Genomic DNA, 16689 nt, shown 5'->3' on the forward strand with positions numbered 1-16689 from the left:
CAGCTCTATCAAAGTTTCTCTTTAAACTAAATTTTTTCAAATTTGTATGAGAAATTTTTTAATAATTTTTTTTATTTTGTTTCGGAGAGTTTCTCTAAATTTTTCAAATTCGCTTTGGAGATTTTTTCTAAATTTTTCAAATTTGCTTTGAGAGATTTTTTTCTACATTTTTTACATTTGCTTTGGAGATTTTTTCAATCTCCCAAGATTTTTTCCAAATTGGTAGAGTATCTCTAAATTTTTCAAATTAGCTTGGGAGATTTCATCCAAATTTTTTAAATTTGCTTTGGAGATTTTTCTCATTTTTCAACTTTGCTTTGGAGAGTTTCTCTAAATTTTTCAAATTTGCTTTGGAGATTTTTTCTACATTTTTCAAATTTGCTAGGGAATTTTTTTCAAAAATTTTCAAACTTACTCGGGAGAGTTTTTCTAAATTTTTCAAATTTCTTTTGGAGATTTTTTCTACATTTTTCAATTTTGCTTGGGAGAGTTTCTCTAAATTTTTCAAATTTGCTTTGGAGATTTTTTCTACATTTTTCAAATTTGCTAGGGAATTTTTTTCAAAAATTTTCAAACTTACTCGGGGGAGTTTTTCTAAATTTTTCAAATTTTTTTTGGAGATTTTTTCTACATTTTTCAATTTGGCTTGGGAGAATTTTTTAAAATTTTCAAATTTACTTTGGAGATTTCTTTTACATTTTTCAAATTTGCTAGGGAATTTTTTTCAAAAATTTTCAAACTTACTCGGGAGAGTTTTTCAAATTTCTTTTGGAGAAATTTTCTTTTCTACATTTTTTTCTACATTTTTCAAATTTGCTTTGGTGATTTTATCCACATTTTTCAATTTTGATTGGGAGAATTTTTTAAAATTTTCAAATTTGCTTGGGAGATTTTTTCTAAATTTTTCGAATTTGGTTGGAAGATTATTTCCAAAATTTTCAAATTTGCTTGGGAGGTTTTTTCTAACTTTTTCGGTTTTTTTTTTGGGGTTTCTAATATTTTTCAAATTTGCTTTAGAGATTTTTCTAAATTTTTTTAAATTTTTCGCTATCAATGTTTACATGTTCTGTGTAAAGTTCTACGTACAATTACCCATCAAGTTTTTGATCTGATCAAAAACCGAATTTTGACATTTTTTGTTTTAAAGTGAGCGATATCTGCTAGTTCCTTGAAAAAATCTTAAAACAATTATACAATTGTTTGAAAAAATCTTAAAACAATTATAAATATAAACTCAAAGTTTTAAAATAATTGATATAATATTGTTTTTTTTTTTTAATTTCGAAAATATTGACTTATTTTTTGGCTGTCACATTAGGTGTGCCCCTTAAATATTGAGCGAACAATTGAGAACAAGAGTGTAAGCAAGTGTGCGCATAGCGAGCGAGTTTATAGAAACGATATATTTTTACATGAATACTAGTGTAGGCGCCTAAATGTATGCTACGATATATTTTTGGTAACTTATAAGCTGTAAGCTAAATGTAGAGAATTGTAAAGAGCGAAAGTTTCTTTTTGCTTGCATTTCAGTCCTATGTATGATTGTGGTCACGCCATATTTATAAAAGTTCTTTTATTTGAACTTTTTAGATTTTTTTAGTCTTTTTATTATTTTTAATATTGTTTATTGTTATAATATTTGAAGCTTTTTTTGAAGTTTTTTTTTGTTTTTGTAATTTTATTTTAAATTTTTATTATTTTGTAAGTTTTTTATATTATTTTTTTTAGTCGTTTTTTTTAATATTTTAAAGTTTTATTTTTTTAATTACAATTTCTTTATTGTTTTTAAAGCTATCTTTATTACTTGTCAGATTATTCATTCTTCTTTAAGCTTTTTTGAAGTTTTATATTATTTTATTTTGAACTTTTATTATTTTTTTATAATTTTTTATTTGTTCGTATATTATTATTTTATGCGTGTTTTAATACCTTGTTTAAAACTTTAATTTTTGAATTATTACAAAATATTTCTATATTTTTTTAAGCTCCATTTATTATTTTTAAAATTAATGATTATTTTTTAAGCTTTTTACATTTTTTAAGTTTTTTTGTTTGTTCTTAGGCGTTGTTGTAATTTCTAAGCGTTGTTTGTATACTTTGTTTTAAACTTTCATTTTTTAATACATTTTTTTCTTGTTTTTTATGCTTCCTTTATTATTTTTAAAATTATTTTTTAAGCTTTTTACATTTTTTCGAAGCATTCACTATTTTTATTATTTTATTTTTAAAGATTTTTTTGATTTAAAAAATTTTTTAAATTTCCTTGTTTTGTATTGATCGTTATTATTATTTTGAAGCGTTTTTGATTTTTTTTAAATTATATTTTAAACATTTATTTTTTAATTATATATATTTTTTTTTTTTTAATTTAAATTAATTTTTTTTATTATTTTTAAGAGTTTTTCTCATTGTAAGTCAACAAAATTTTAGTTTTTTAATATTTTTTTTACTTTTATTTTTCCAATACCCTTTTTTATTGGTTTTTAAGATTTATTATTATTTTGTTTTAATTTTTTTAAGTTGTTTTATTATTATTTTATTTTGTTTTTCTTTTACGCGTTTTTATTAAGGCTAAACGTTGTTTTAAGATTTTATTTTAAACTTTTCTCTGTTAATTAATTTTTTTTTAATATTTTGTTTTAAGCTTTTATTTTTTAATAACATTTTTAATTTTTTTGTGTTTTTATTACTTTATTTAAATTTTTTGTATTTTTTTTATTATTATTTAATTTTTGTTGTTTTTTTAATATTTTGCTGAGACATTGACCGAAGAGTAAGGCACTTGTAGTAGAACAGGAAAATGCAAATTTGCAGAAAATGGAACTTAAAGCGTTAAAAAATAAACCGTACTTGCATACATACATACATATATACATACCCACATAACTAGCCACAATTTTAAACCCCATACATACATACCTGTACGTATAAGAAAACATCTAGCATTTACTTACACTTGTTTACGTGTAAACGAAAATCGAGACAAAAAGTAAGAATTGAAGAATTGAAATTTAACAATGAAGAATACACTAAAGGCAACACTAAAGCAATGGAATACAACCACGAAGCCAAAACCAAGAAAAATATTCTGCATTTATATGCAGCCAACTACATTTGCCACTAAAATAACAGTATTCATAGTTGTGTGTACCAGTGTTCTTATTTTTTTACTTTTCTGTTTTAATTGAATCAGTGTGCCACTAGACCACGGCGAGAATTAAGCAGTTGACCGCATTTCCTACAGCGAATGCCATAAAAGTTTGAGGAAAAAGCGCGTTTGCCGAATTTTTTTGTTGGAAACGCGTGAAAATTTTATAGCAACAAACAGAAAATATCGAAAAAATTATGAAATGCAAGCTCACATGCATACCAAACTTAAAAACGAAAAGAAAGCACTAAACAACGGTAGTTGTGTAATCGATTAAGTAAACTTTGTAAAACCTTTAAGCAAACGAAGGATTACAATAGCAAAACAAACTGTAACACAAGCATAACAAAAATGAAAAACAAAAAAATAATAATAAATAAATAATAATAAAAGCAACAAATAATAATTCAATGTCAAAACATTTTAATTGTATGTCTAATTATTGTGTTCCTTTGATTGGTTTATAGCAGATTGAGCAAAGCGGAGTTTTAGTGGTGGATATACATATGTTAAATAAAAAAGGTAAATTGTGGTCTTTGACTGAACTCTTCGGATCAATTCAATATCTTTTAAACAACTGAAAGTATTTTTGCACATAATTGATACCTAGATCGAAAGTATGTCTGCCTGCAAGTGGCCTGGAACATTGCCTTAGGTTTCCTAATCATGAAAATTGGTGATTGAATTTTTGACCTAAACACTTTACTATTATCGTGGTGTATGTATAACAAAACATTCAGTAATATTCTTTTATCCCGGCAAAATATTTAATATTATGTATAACCTGTTTGGCCCTGTAAGAGGAATATCTGTGTTTTGACAAAAATATTTAAGTGCCTTGTAAGCATCAATATCATTAATTGTGTCGAAGGTTCAATAATCCAAAATGACAATAAGTGTGAATGTGGTGGAAATTCTGTATATCTATAATTCGGTACTTATAGTAATTCTGGTCTGGTGAGTATAATAGTGGTTACTTTGGTTTTTCATGCACTATATAAGTTTACGAATCACAAACTAATTAGACCTCAAAGATTGACCGATAGCAGAGTTTTATGCTAACAACTTCGTTCATTTTTGATTTGTATAGTTCAAGACTGTAAAGTTTAAGAATCAGAAAGCATGGCATTTAAAAATTTGGGGATGTTCGGGCAAGCAAATAACTGCAGCAATATTGCGACAGTGTTGTTTTTCTGCAGATACTCAACTGATAGACAATAGAATTAATTGAGGTATGCACTGCGACCTTGGGTCTATTGTGCCCTCTCCTAACTCACAGGAACTCACCAAGCCCCAACAAATCGATAAATACTAGTATTTTGCTGGGAGCTAGTGAGTCAGGTACTCAACTGATACTTATATTGCAATATTTTTGTATCGAATAATATGATGCCTTGCTATACTGCCGCAGTGACTGAGACTCGGACATCTCCTTTGTTACATGGGAAGTTGGCATGGTTGTATATAATAGAAATGTTTGAGTGGCACCACACACCATAATTGAAATCGGTCAAGTAGTACCCGAGATATAAAGGGTGATTTTTTAAGAGCTTGATAACTTTTTTTTAAAAAAAAACGCATAAAATTTGCAAAATCTCATCGGTTCTTTATTTGAAACGTTAGATTGGTTCATGACATTTACTTTTTGAAGATAATTTCATTTAAATGTTGACCGCGGCTGCGTCTTAGGTGGTCCATTCGGAAAGTCCAATTTTGGGCAACTTTTTCGATTATTTCGGCCGGAATAGCCCGAATTTCTTCGGAAATGTTGTCTTCCAAAGCTGGAATAGTTGCTGGCTTATTTCTGTAGACTTTAGACTTGACGTAGCCCCACAAAAAATAGTCTAAAGGCGTTAAATCGCATGATCTTGGTGGCCAACTTACGGGTCCATTTCTTGAGATGAATTGTTGTCCGAAGTTTTCCCTCAAAATGGCCATAGAATCGCGAGCTGTGTGGCATGTAGCGCCATCTTGTTGAAACCACATGTCAACCAAGTTCAGTTCTTCCATTTTTGGCAACAAAAAGTTTGTTAGCATCGAACGATAGCGATCGCCATTCACCGTAACGTTGCGTCCAACAGCATCTTTGAAAAAATACGGTCCAATGATTCCACCAGCGTACAAACCACACCAAACAGTGCATTTTTCGGGATGCATGGGCAGTTCTTGAACGGCTTCTGGTTGCTCTTCACCCCAAATGCGGCAATTTTGCTTATTTACGTAGCCATTCAACCAGAAATGAGCCTCATCGCTGAACAAAATTTGTCGATAAAAAAGCGGATTACGGAACACTGATTTTGGTAATAAAATTCAATGATTTGCAAGCGTTGCTCGTTAGTAAGTCTATTCATGATGAAATGTCAAAGCATACTGAGCATCTTTCTCTTTGACACCATGTCTGAAATCCCACGTGATCTGTCAAATACTAATGCATGAAAATCCTAACCTCAAAAAAATCACCCGTTACTTGTAGGATTTGACCTAAAGGTAGGCGGTACCACGCCTATCGTCCAATGAGTAACAGGTTTTTAATTAGAGACACTTTTGGCAGATCACGCGTTAGTTGTGTCAAGCTGTCACATAATTTTTGTTCAGTATTGTTTGTTACCGGGTAGCGCTAGTCCTGTTTACTCCTTGTAGAACGAGTTGGCACATTTTACGCCGAGGTCTTAAATGGAAGGCGTTAAAACTACAGCTTGTGCAAGAACTGAAGTCGCTCGACCTTCTTACGCGACATCGGTTCGCTCTATGGGCTCTTGAAAAGATCCGACGTTTTCGAGCGAAATTTTGTTCAGTGCTTGAAACCATTTATGGCTCAATGAGTTTGTAAATACAAAATTGCGCATTTGAGAGGAAGAACAACCTGAAGAGATTCAAGAGCTGACTTTTGTCAAGAAAAAATAATGGTTTTGGTGGGCCGGTGGAATGATTTTTTCATATTTCTTCAAAAGTGATCGCGTCTTGATAACCAACGATTTGATGCCTGAAATTAAAGCTCGTGATCTCGGTGACATTTGGCTTCAACAAGAAGGCGCCACTTCCCACACATAGCATCCATCAATGGATTTATTGAGCGAACACTTCGGTGAGCAGATAATTTAACGTTTTGAACCAGCCAATTGACCACCAAGATAGTGTGATATCACACAGTTAGACTTTTGCCAGTGGAGATATGTAAAGCCGAAAGCCCATGCGGACAAAGCCGCTTTTATTCAGGCCTTGGAGCAAAACATCACGAGTGCCATTCGACAGTTACTAGCCGAAATGCTGGAACGAGTCATCGAAATTTGAACTCAAAGGATGGACTTTCTGAGACGTAGCCGCGGACAACACTTGAAAGAGATAATCTACAAAAATTAAATGCCAAGGGGTGTTCCTTTAAACGATAGTGAACATTCCCCATTAAATTTGAAGTCTTTGGGTTTCTTCTTTAAAAAAAAGTGGGGTAAATCGATCTAAATTACGGTTTTAATCGAGCAAAGGCCAGTTAATTGGTTCATTAAATCCTAAGCGTGCCTTGTGCCTTGAAAATAAAGGGTTTTTGAATAAGACACTACAAAAGTAGACGAAAGGGACATCAAGCGACGCCATATTTTTTCCGCTCTTTCGGCATTTCTCTTCAGTAAGCTTTGCCATTTCATCATGGAAAGATATATAATCCAACAATACGATCCAAGTGGTCTCAACTGTTCGTACGTAATCCATGAGTCACCATTGCAAGACGGCGGCTTCATTGGGCCATACTTCCTCCATAATGATCAAGACCGGCACGTTACTGTGAATGGGAATCGCTACAGCTCAATGATAACCGAATATTTTTGGCACGAATTGGATGACATGGAATTGGAAAATATGTGGTTCTAACAGGACGGCGCTACAAGCCAAAAAGCGAATGTCACAATCGATTTAATGAAAATCAAGTTTGGTGAACGCGTTATTTCACGAAATGGCCCAGTCAATTGGGCGCCTCGGTCTTGCGATTTGTCGCCGTTAGACTATTTCCTGTGGGGCTATGTCAAGTCTATGATCTATGCCAACAAGCCAACGACGATGTATCAAATACCGAGTCTGATTTTCATGTCAAGAGAGTTTGAAGTGGTTTCAATATACAGCATTTCTTTTCTTCGTTTTGTGTTTTAAGAATAAGTAAATAAAAGAACCACCCTGACTTAAAGTTTTTTAAGGAGTCTGCCTTCTTCGAAATTCATTCATTTAGACATTTTTTAGCAGATGAGGGTGTTAATTTCAAAACATTTTCAACATATTTGAACATTTAACATATTCTTCTATCTAAGTACCCAAATCAATGACGTACAAACAATGGACTTACCTCTGCTGGTTCATGTTTACCGGTGGCAAAATACAACAATAAATAACGCACAGTTCCGTTGCTTGAATGTCTGTTCTTGGTGCGCAAAGTTTGTGACCGACTCACGTGAAAGCTGACAGATAGTGTCAGGGTGCTAGCTCAGGTGGAGGTGTACAGAGGGAGAGCGCTGCATGTAGAAAATTTATGCGTAAGTTTGTATGATTTATGGCGCACTTTTTGTTTGGCAACAACAACAAGAGCCAACTGCCAAAAGTGTATGTGTTGATAGGGGACGACTTATTGTTTGGATAGAAAACAGTGGCTTGCAAAGTTATATTTTGCAGAATACGTTTTCCAACTGCTGAAGATATCACGACGGCATGCTGGTGCGTTTATGCGAAAAACAAAAACAAATGCAAAGAAATATTCGCCATTGTCTTGCCGCAACTTGTGAGATTGCAAAGAGATTTCAGAGCACGAAAGGAGGGCAAGCGTGCCGTTATCTAATACGGCTTCCTTTAACGATTAGCCAAAATTATTATCACTGCATTTGTCTGGGAAAAAGTGGCAAAAGTTTTTGTTTAACATTCAGTATGTAAATTTCACAAAATGTGCTTAGTTACAATTACCTCGTTGCCTCCCTGCTCACTTCAGCTTCCTGCAGCGCCTTTTTATTAAATTTTGTAGAACAGCATGTTCCATAGTAGCATATGGAGTGTGGCGTTCCTTTGTTTCTTAACTGCCAAAGATTTTGTTTGTTTGCTCTTTGCTGCCGTTTGCTGCAAGAAAATGAGAAATAATTTCTTTTGAAAAAGTTTTACAAAACTTTTTATCGCGAAAGCGAATATTTTGGGCTACCTGCATTCATATACATATGTACATGTATGTACATATCTACTTACATATGTATGTCTCTAAGGAGGAAACAAAAATAAGTTGGAAAATATTCACCATCGGAAATTTCTATATACCGTAAAGGCATTAATATAGGTATGTGAGAATCCTTTGCGATTTGTACAAACATGCATATGAATGGGGATAACAAAAATTAATTTTTTTTTGTAATTTAAAGAAAACATGTCGGTAACAAAAAATCGAATGTTATTTTTTTTATAATCTCAAATAGCAAAGGACCTAAACTAGTCTATGATCGGTTCACTTCCTTCCGATGGTGAATACTTACAAGACTAACCTAACCCCTACTCTTGCAACATGTTGCTACTGAGGAAAAGAGTTTTGTGCATCTAACAGTTGTATGTACGAGGGCTGCTATATATATTTCTGGCCTAATAATGAAAATAGGCATATTTATCAACGAAATTTTGGGGGAGAAATGCATAGACATGCCTCTATCTGAAGGTATGTTACATGACGGTCTTGCATTATCAGTTCACGGACGGCATCGATGTTTTCTGGCACAACGGCTGTTTTTGGACGACCTTCACGGAATTCGTCTCTGAGCGAGCGTCGGCGACGATTGAATTCGTTGTAACAGTTTTTCACAGTGCTATAGGATGGTGCTTCATAGCCATACAAAGATTTTAGTTCATCGATGCACTCTTGTCGTGATAATCCACGTCGAAAGTTGTGAAAAATGATCGCACGAAAATGTTCACGAGTTAATTCCATTTTTTGGCCGAGATGAATTTTTTAATTCCCTGTAAATAAAACAATTCACGATTAAATGACAAAACGTTCTGAGTGATGTTATGCTAAAAAATGTCAAACTTTCCAATGGAAATGTCAGATTGCACCTGGCAGCACTTAGTGTTGCCTAGTCCAGAAATGTATATAGCAGCCTACGTATTACCTAAAACGGATCGAAATAGATATAGTCTTATGTATAAATAAATAATCGGGATGAAGAGAAAAGTTGAAATCCCATGCGGATTGTATTTTGAATATTTACCTTTAATTTCGAAATCAGTGACCTCGAAAATCCCTTGATACATAATTTTATAAAAATTGAAGAATTTCTTAAAAATTGAAGAATTTTTTGAATGTTCAAGAATTTTTTGAAAATTTTGACGGCCATATTGGATCCGCCATTTTGTATTTTGAAAATTTGTCTTTAATTTCGTAATCAGGGACCCTTCAAAACCCCTCTATCCCAAAATTAAGCTATATTCGTTAATATTTTTAAATTTTTTTCCGTCAAGTAAAATCCGACATGTATTTTGAGGTTAGGAAAAAATCCTGACGCTATGGAGCAAAACGGACTTCAGATTCGGTTTCAGTGGCCCAAAATACATAAATATAATACACCATGTTTGGTCAAAGGAACCTTTCATCGATTTTTTTTGTGAACCTGTGTAATTAATCGCAGAACATTATCAACATAACCATGATTTTTGACCTGCTTTGACGTGGTTTTTTCGGTTTAACCTCACTTTCGCCACGATATTCGCTCGATAGTCGTCTGTTTCCGGGTCGTGAGCATAGATCAGAGAGATTATCGCCAGTAATAATACGTTTCATGACATGCTGGTGGTCAGATAGCAGTGTTTCACAGAAGTTAACGCGTCGTTGTTTTCGAAAAAATCAGTGATTTTGGAACCAATAGTGCTTCCACTTTTCTCAGTTCCACATGATATTTCAGAATGGGTTTCACTGATCCTTCCGATATTCCAACGATACCAGTAAGATTAATCTTCGATTCTCAAACACCAATTGCTTTATTTTATTGTTGTGTTGGTCATGAGTTGAGGCTGATGGCTAGCCTGGACATAACCCATTGTCAACGCGTGCCCTCTTGAATATTTTGACCAATCCAAACCACATGCTTGCGAGAAAGAATTATCACCGAAGGACTTTTCCAGCATTCTGAAAGTTTTGTTTTATAAATAAATAATTAGTTTAAAATAAATAAATAAAATTAACAAAATGGCGGCCTCAGGGAATTTTTTTCTAAATTTTTACGAAAAAATCAACAGTTAATTGGTCTTAAATTTTGGTCGAAATTTTTGAAAAAAAATCCTACGGTCAGGCCTGAGTTTATTATGTATTCTAAAAGTTGTTAAATTTTATTAAAATCTACTGAGCGGCTTTCGAGTTACACTTGTCACCAGTTCAAAAAACATAGTTTTAAAAAAAAAGCATTTAAAGTTTCACACCAGCGCTTTGAAGTGTCCGAGCTCTCTTTCTTATTTCTCGAATAACTCAAAAACTAATTAGCGGATCAACGTGAAATTTTCAGAGAATATTTCTAAGATATTACACTTAATGAAAATGCAAAAAAAAATAACTTTTTGAAAATTCTGACTACCCCTAATCCCTTAATTAGGTCTTTCTATTTTTTGCCCACAGTACTTAGTATAAAATATCAGCAGAGCTGATTTAATTAAGCCACGTCCGACTGTTTGTCTGTATATACGCACACTGCCCCTCAGCTTTTGAGGTATCGATCTGAACGATCGGAATGAAGTGCTTATATGAAAAACTTTTTCATTTGCCGAGATATATTCCAGAAATTTGCAATGCGATATTATCCAAGGCAACTATGCAATATCTGAAAAAAATGTTTAGATCGGATCACTATGGCAGGAAGTTGACATACCAACTCACCGAATAAATCAAGATCTAGATTTGTGAAGGTTATTATAGCTTCGGTATAACGTTTTTCTTGTCTTATCTGAGTTTATCGTATCGGAAACGCTACTCTAACTGTTCTCTTAGACCGAACACCTATAAACGGCAGAATTTTTGAATTGCAACATTTTCGCACAAAATTCTATAGTATTTTCCCCAACAGCATCGTGCCAGCCATTAACCTTTGTCAACAACAACAGTTCAAATCCCACTGCGCAAATCGACGCGTATTCCCGGGCATACACTATATACCATGCATCGCCGGCAAATGGAAATGCGGCAATTCGGAAATTTAGCGATGCGTTGGCAGCCACATTCTAAATTATTTGCATTGCCGCAATACAGCAGTGATTTCGGAGCTAAATTACGCAGCTCGGCTCCTCGTGCTATCACCAATGCTAACGTCGACCAACAGCAACAACAAAACCAGCAGCAAGAGCAACAACGATAGCGACAACAACAATGGCAATAACAATTACGAATGCCAAAGTGACAGCAAGTAGATAACGTGACGTCAGAGTTCAAACCATTGCACAATTGTTCAGTTGGCGCCACTGACCGCAATTTATTTAATTTCCCATCGGGCACTTTGAGGTTATTTAATTTGTTGCTACGGCAGCCGCGACGCGAAGCAAAGCAACGCAACGCGATCATTTAAAACGCATTTTACGCATGCAATAGCCGCAGCCGGCGCTGAAAGATGACGTTGCCGCGCTCATGCATAGGCACTCAATCTCTCATGTGTACCATATGTGTGCGTGTGTATGTGTGAGTGCGGGTTTGCAAATTGATGCGCATTGATTTATCTGTGCCGAAGCTGCTGCAGTGTAATAAAAGCTCCGGTGGTACACCGCCAAACCGAGCGAGCCCACAAAATGGCACTGCTTTGCTGGATTATTTGCATCCATATCAATTTATATACATACATACATACCTGTAGGTATATATACAATATAAAAGTACATAAGTATGTGTGTGAAGGCATTGGTTCAGAACGCTGACTCTATGCAGCGAGCTGTGCAGCCGATTTCGGCGCGAAAAAGCAAAATTACATTATAGTTGAAAAAATTGGCTTAAGCTTTAAAGTAAAGTGCGGCTGAACCAATCACTTCGAAGAGTATTCAAATTTGATTACCAAAAGTAAGTATATAAGCGAGTTACTGAATATCTATAACAGCAAAAATAAGTATTTATGTAACGGGGTTTCCAATAAGATATGACTTTAAAAAAAAATACTAATTGTTAAAAGGTTTTGCTCTGGGTTTGGGACCCGCCACGTAAAAAATACCCCCAGTGAAACGGACACAACAGCCTCGGATGAGTGACCCCCTTTTTAATAACAACCACTTTAAACGTATTAAGGATTGCGATTTAAGGGAATGCACCTGGAATGTCAGGTCCATGCGACTTCTTCAATCTACTGCTGGAGAAAATTAATCGAGCTAAATAGAGAATATACAATATTTTACAAGGGTGTACACTGGTGCAGGGGTATTGATAGCATTGGCCATAACAACCGCGCAGTCAGTTCTGCTTTCTACAGGTTGGACGAAAAGCGAAGCATATGGTTTTGGTAGTGGAGCGAGAGCAAGCGAAAATCATGGTCGATGATAACGAGTTTTCGAGACTTTTCGGATGCTGCGGAAGTTTTATGGTTCTTTACGCGTTGGCAACGGCGGAATGTTGCACACGATGGGGGATGTAAGGTTTGTTTCGTCGAAAAAAGACCTTTTTTCATGATTTTTTTTAGAAAAAATTATTGCTGTAGGTTTATTTTACTTATTATTATATGAAAGTACAACATTTGAAGGGTACTTAAAAAAAGTTTTATCGAAAAATAGCGCGGAATAACGGATTTATCGCCGATCTCTGCAGGCACTCGAAAAGAAGTTTTTGTCCGGTGACCAGCCTACTGCATCACTGGATCATCTGAAACCAAAAAATCAAAATGCTTTCTTTAGTTTAGTTTTTTTTAATTTTTCAATTTTTCAATTTTTGGTACCATTTTCAAGCTAAAATGACGATTTAGACGAAAAAATCTGCCTATTTGTTATTGTAAAATTGTTAGTAATTAAAATATATAGAATATTTGTACAAAATTTCAAAACGATCGATGCAGTAGTTTTTTTTTGTAGGCTGGTAACCGACTTTAAAAGTGACATATTTGAGAAAATTGATTCAAAGTTCTCGCCGCTCAGCGCAGGTAGCTGGAAGGCGCGCAAACCTAAGTTAGAGGTACCGTTATTCAACCTGCTGGAACTTCGTTAGTTTTTCTCCGAATGACCTAAAACTGTGTCACAATATTCTTGAGATGATGATGGTTCAGAAAAAAAATAAAAAAAAAAAAAATGGGGAAAAAGTTGTTAAACCTTACCCCCCCTTAACGAGATGTACGACGACTTTGACATAGTTCAAAGACAGAAAGAAAAGAAATTGTTATCGTCCTCAAGTTGTTTCAAAGCAAAATCAGCAATTCATAACGTATACGTCCAATTGCTTCAGTTCTTGAGTGAGAATAATTTTATGTATTATGTGTTTATGAGAAATCCCTTTTCAAAATCTGCCCGATTTTGATCGGATATCTGATTGATACTGAACGGTAACAGTATTTTTAGTACCTCAGACGGATCTTTGTCTCATTGACACTAGAACATAATGTAAAGAAGGTGTATACATATGTATGTCCACGGACTTTTCATAACTGATTAGACCAAATATTGCCTGCACCACTATATAAGCATTCTCTCCCCAAGTTTCTTCAGTGCTTGAAAAGGGTCGATTTCGCCCATTTACAATATCAAAACTCTAAGCTCCAGATATCCGAATGAAGATGCGCGATTATCTAAAATCATTGTGCTTTTTATAATCTTGAAACCTGTTGCTAGAGAGTACATAGGCTGCTATATATATTTCGGGACTAGGCAACACTAAGTGTTGCCAGGTGCAATCTGACATTTCCATTGGAAAGTTTGACATTTTTTAGCATAACATCACTCAGAACGTTTTGTCATTTAATAGTGAATTGTTTTATTTACAGGGAATTAAAAAATTCATCTCGACCAAAAAAACGGAATTAACTCGTGAACATTTTCGTGCGATCATTTTTCACAACTTTCGACGTGGATTATCACGACAAGAGTGCATCGATGAACTAAAATCTTTGTATGGCTATGAAGCACCATCCTATAGCACTGTGAAAAACTGTTACAACGAATTCAATCGTGGCCGACACTCGCTCCAGGACGAATTCCGCGAAGGTCGTCCAAAAACAGCCGTTGTGCCAGAAAACATCGATGCCGTACGTGAACTGATAAAGCCAGATCGTCATGAAACATACCTTCAGATAGAGTCATGCCTATGCATTTCTCCCACCAGCATACATTCGATATTGCATGAACACCTGGCCGTAAAAAAGGTTTGTTCTCGTTGGATCCCGCAAAGAAATGCTGAAAAATACGATCGCGGTGCTTCAAAAGACGTTTATAAGATCGTCATAGGTGACGAATCATGGATCTATGCGTATGAGCCCGAAACAAAACAGCAATCGACCGTGTGGGTCTTCCAAGACGAGCCAAATCCAACGAAAAAAAAAAAAAACATTTTCGTTGATAAATATTCCTATTTTCATTATTAGGCCAGAAATATATATAGCAGCCCTCGTCTAGACATTTTGTTGTTTTGTTCACCTAACGATTGTACGTATCACCTAAAACTAAGCAAGATCGATATAGAGTTATGTAACGGGTGATTTTTTTGAGGTGAGGATTTTCATGCATTAGTATTTGACAGATCACGTGGGATTTCAGACATGGTGTCAAAGAGAAAGATGCTCAGTATGCTTTGACATTTCATCATGAATAGACTTACTAACGAGCAACGCTTGCAAATCATTGAATTTTATTACCAAAATCAGTGTTCGGTTCGAAATGTGAAAATCCGCTTTTTTATCGACAAATTTTGTTCAGCGATGAGGCTCATTTCTGGTTGAATGGCTACGTAAATAAGCAAAATTGCCGCATTTGGGGTGAAGAGCAACCAGAAGCCGTTCAAGAACTGCCCATGCATCCCGAAAAATGCACTGTTTTGGACCGTATTTTTTCAAAGATGCTGTTGGACGCAACGTTACGGTGAATGGCGATCGCTATCGTTCGATGCTAACAAACTTTTTGTTGCCAAAAATGGAAGAACTGAACTTGGTTGACATGTGGTTTCAACAAGATGGCGCTACATGCCACACAGCTCGCGATTCTATGGCCATTTTGAGGGAAAACTTCGGACAACAATTCATCTCAAGAAATGGACCCGTAAGTTGGCCACCAAGATCATGCGATTTAACGCCTTTAGACTATTTTTTGTGGGGCTACGTCAAGTCTAAAGTCTACAGAAATAAGCCAGCAACTATTCCAGCTTTGGAAGACAACATTTCCGAAGAAATTCGGGCTATTCCGGCCGAAATGCTCGAAAAAGTTGCCCAAAATTGGACTTTCCGAATGGACCACCTAAGACGCAGCCGCGGTCAACATTTAAATGAAATTATCTTCAAAAAGTAAATGTCATGAACCAATCTAACGTTTCAAATAAAGAACCGATGAGATTTTGCAAATTTTATGCGTTTTTTTTTTAAAAAAAAGTTATCAAGCTCTTAAAAAATCACCCTTTATATATAAATAATCAGGATTACGAGAAAAGTTGAAAAGTTTATCCGTCCGTCCCTCCGTCTTTCCTTATAATAGTATGTCTGTGTTCTACAAATGGGTGGAATCAATTACTTAAATAAATTGATTAATAAAATTGAATGAACGTGTTTTTTTACAATGGTGTTTCTTTGTACTTAGAATGGATGAAATTGAAAAAAACTTGACCTAACCCCTAATATAACTAATATCAATATTTTCGAGCACAAGGCTGACTTTACCCCATATGAGTGGTGATTGTGTGTGAGGAACTCTGATGAAACCTTGACCTTTTAATTGCCTCTAGTGTTGGCAAAATATAGATACAATTGGGTCTATACTAAACTTAGTATAAGGTCTTCCAACTTTCATCAAAATTAACTAATCGTATAATATTGGATATACTCTACTATAGTCTAATGCCAAAAATGTGAGAAATTGGTCTAATAATATTATAGTTCACATATAATTATTTATATGGGTAGTCAATAAAATCTTTTCGTATTTATAATCAAACTTCAACTTTTTTATATTTATAATGAACTTTAATGAACCAAATATGTATAATTTTGATCAACCACTTTATCATTTTTCCGCTGAAGACAATCAGTCCATTCCACTAGTGTACAACTTTTTTGGTTTCTCGGCGAAAAACTACTTGAAGCCAACTTTACTTCACTCAGGCAGTTCTGCATTGACCGAAACAAATGGTAGTCCGATGGTATAAAGTGAGGGATTTATGGTGAATGCATCAAAACTTTCCAGCCAAGCTCTCCCAGCTTTTGCCGAGTCATCAAAGATATGTGTGGTCTAGCGTTGTCTTGAAGGAAGACGAAGCTCTTTCTGTTGATCAGTTCTGGCCATGTTTTTGCGATTGCTTGCTTCAATCTCATCAGCTGTTGACAGTAAAATGTAGAATCAATCGTTCGACCAGACTGAAGCAGCTCTGCATAAACTTTCGAGGCGTCAAT

Source organism: Bactrocera dorsalis, chromosome 4 (assembly GCF_023373825.1).
Source record: "Bactrocera dorsalis isolate Fly_Bdor chromosome 4, ASM2337382v1, whole genome shotgun sequence".
NCBI classification, from domain to species: domain Eukaryota; kingdom Metazoa; phylum Arthropoda; class Insecta; order Diptera; family Tephritidae; genus Bactrocera; species Bactrocera dorsalis.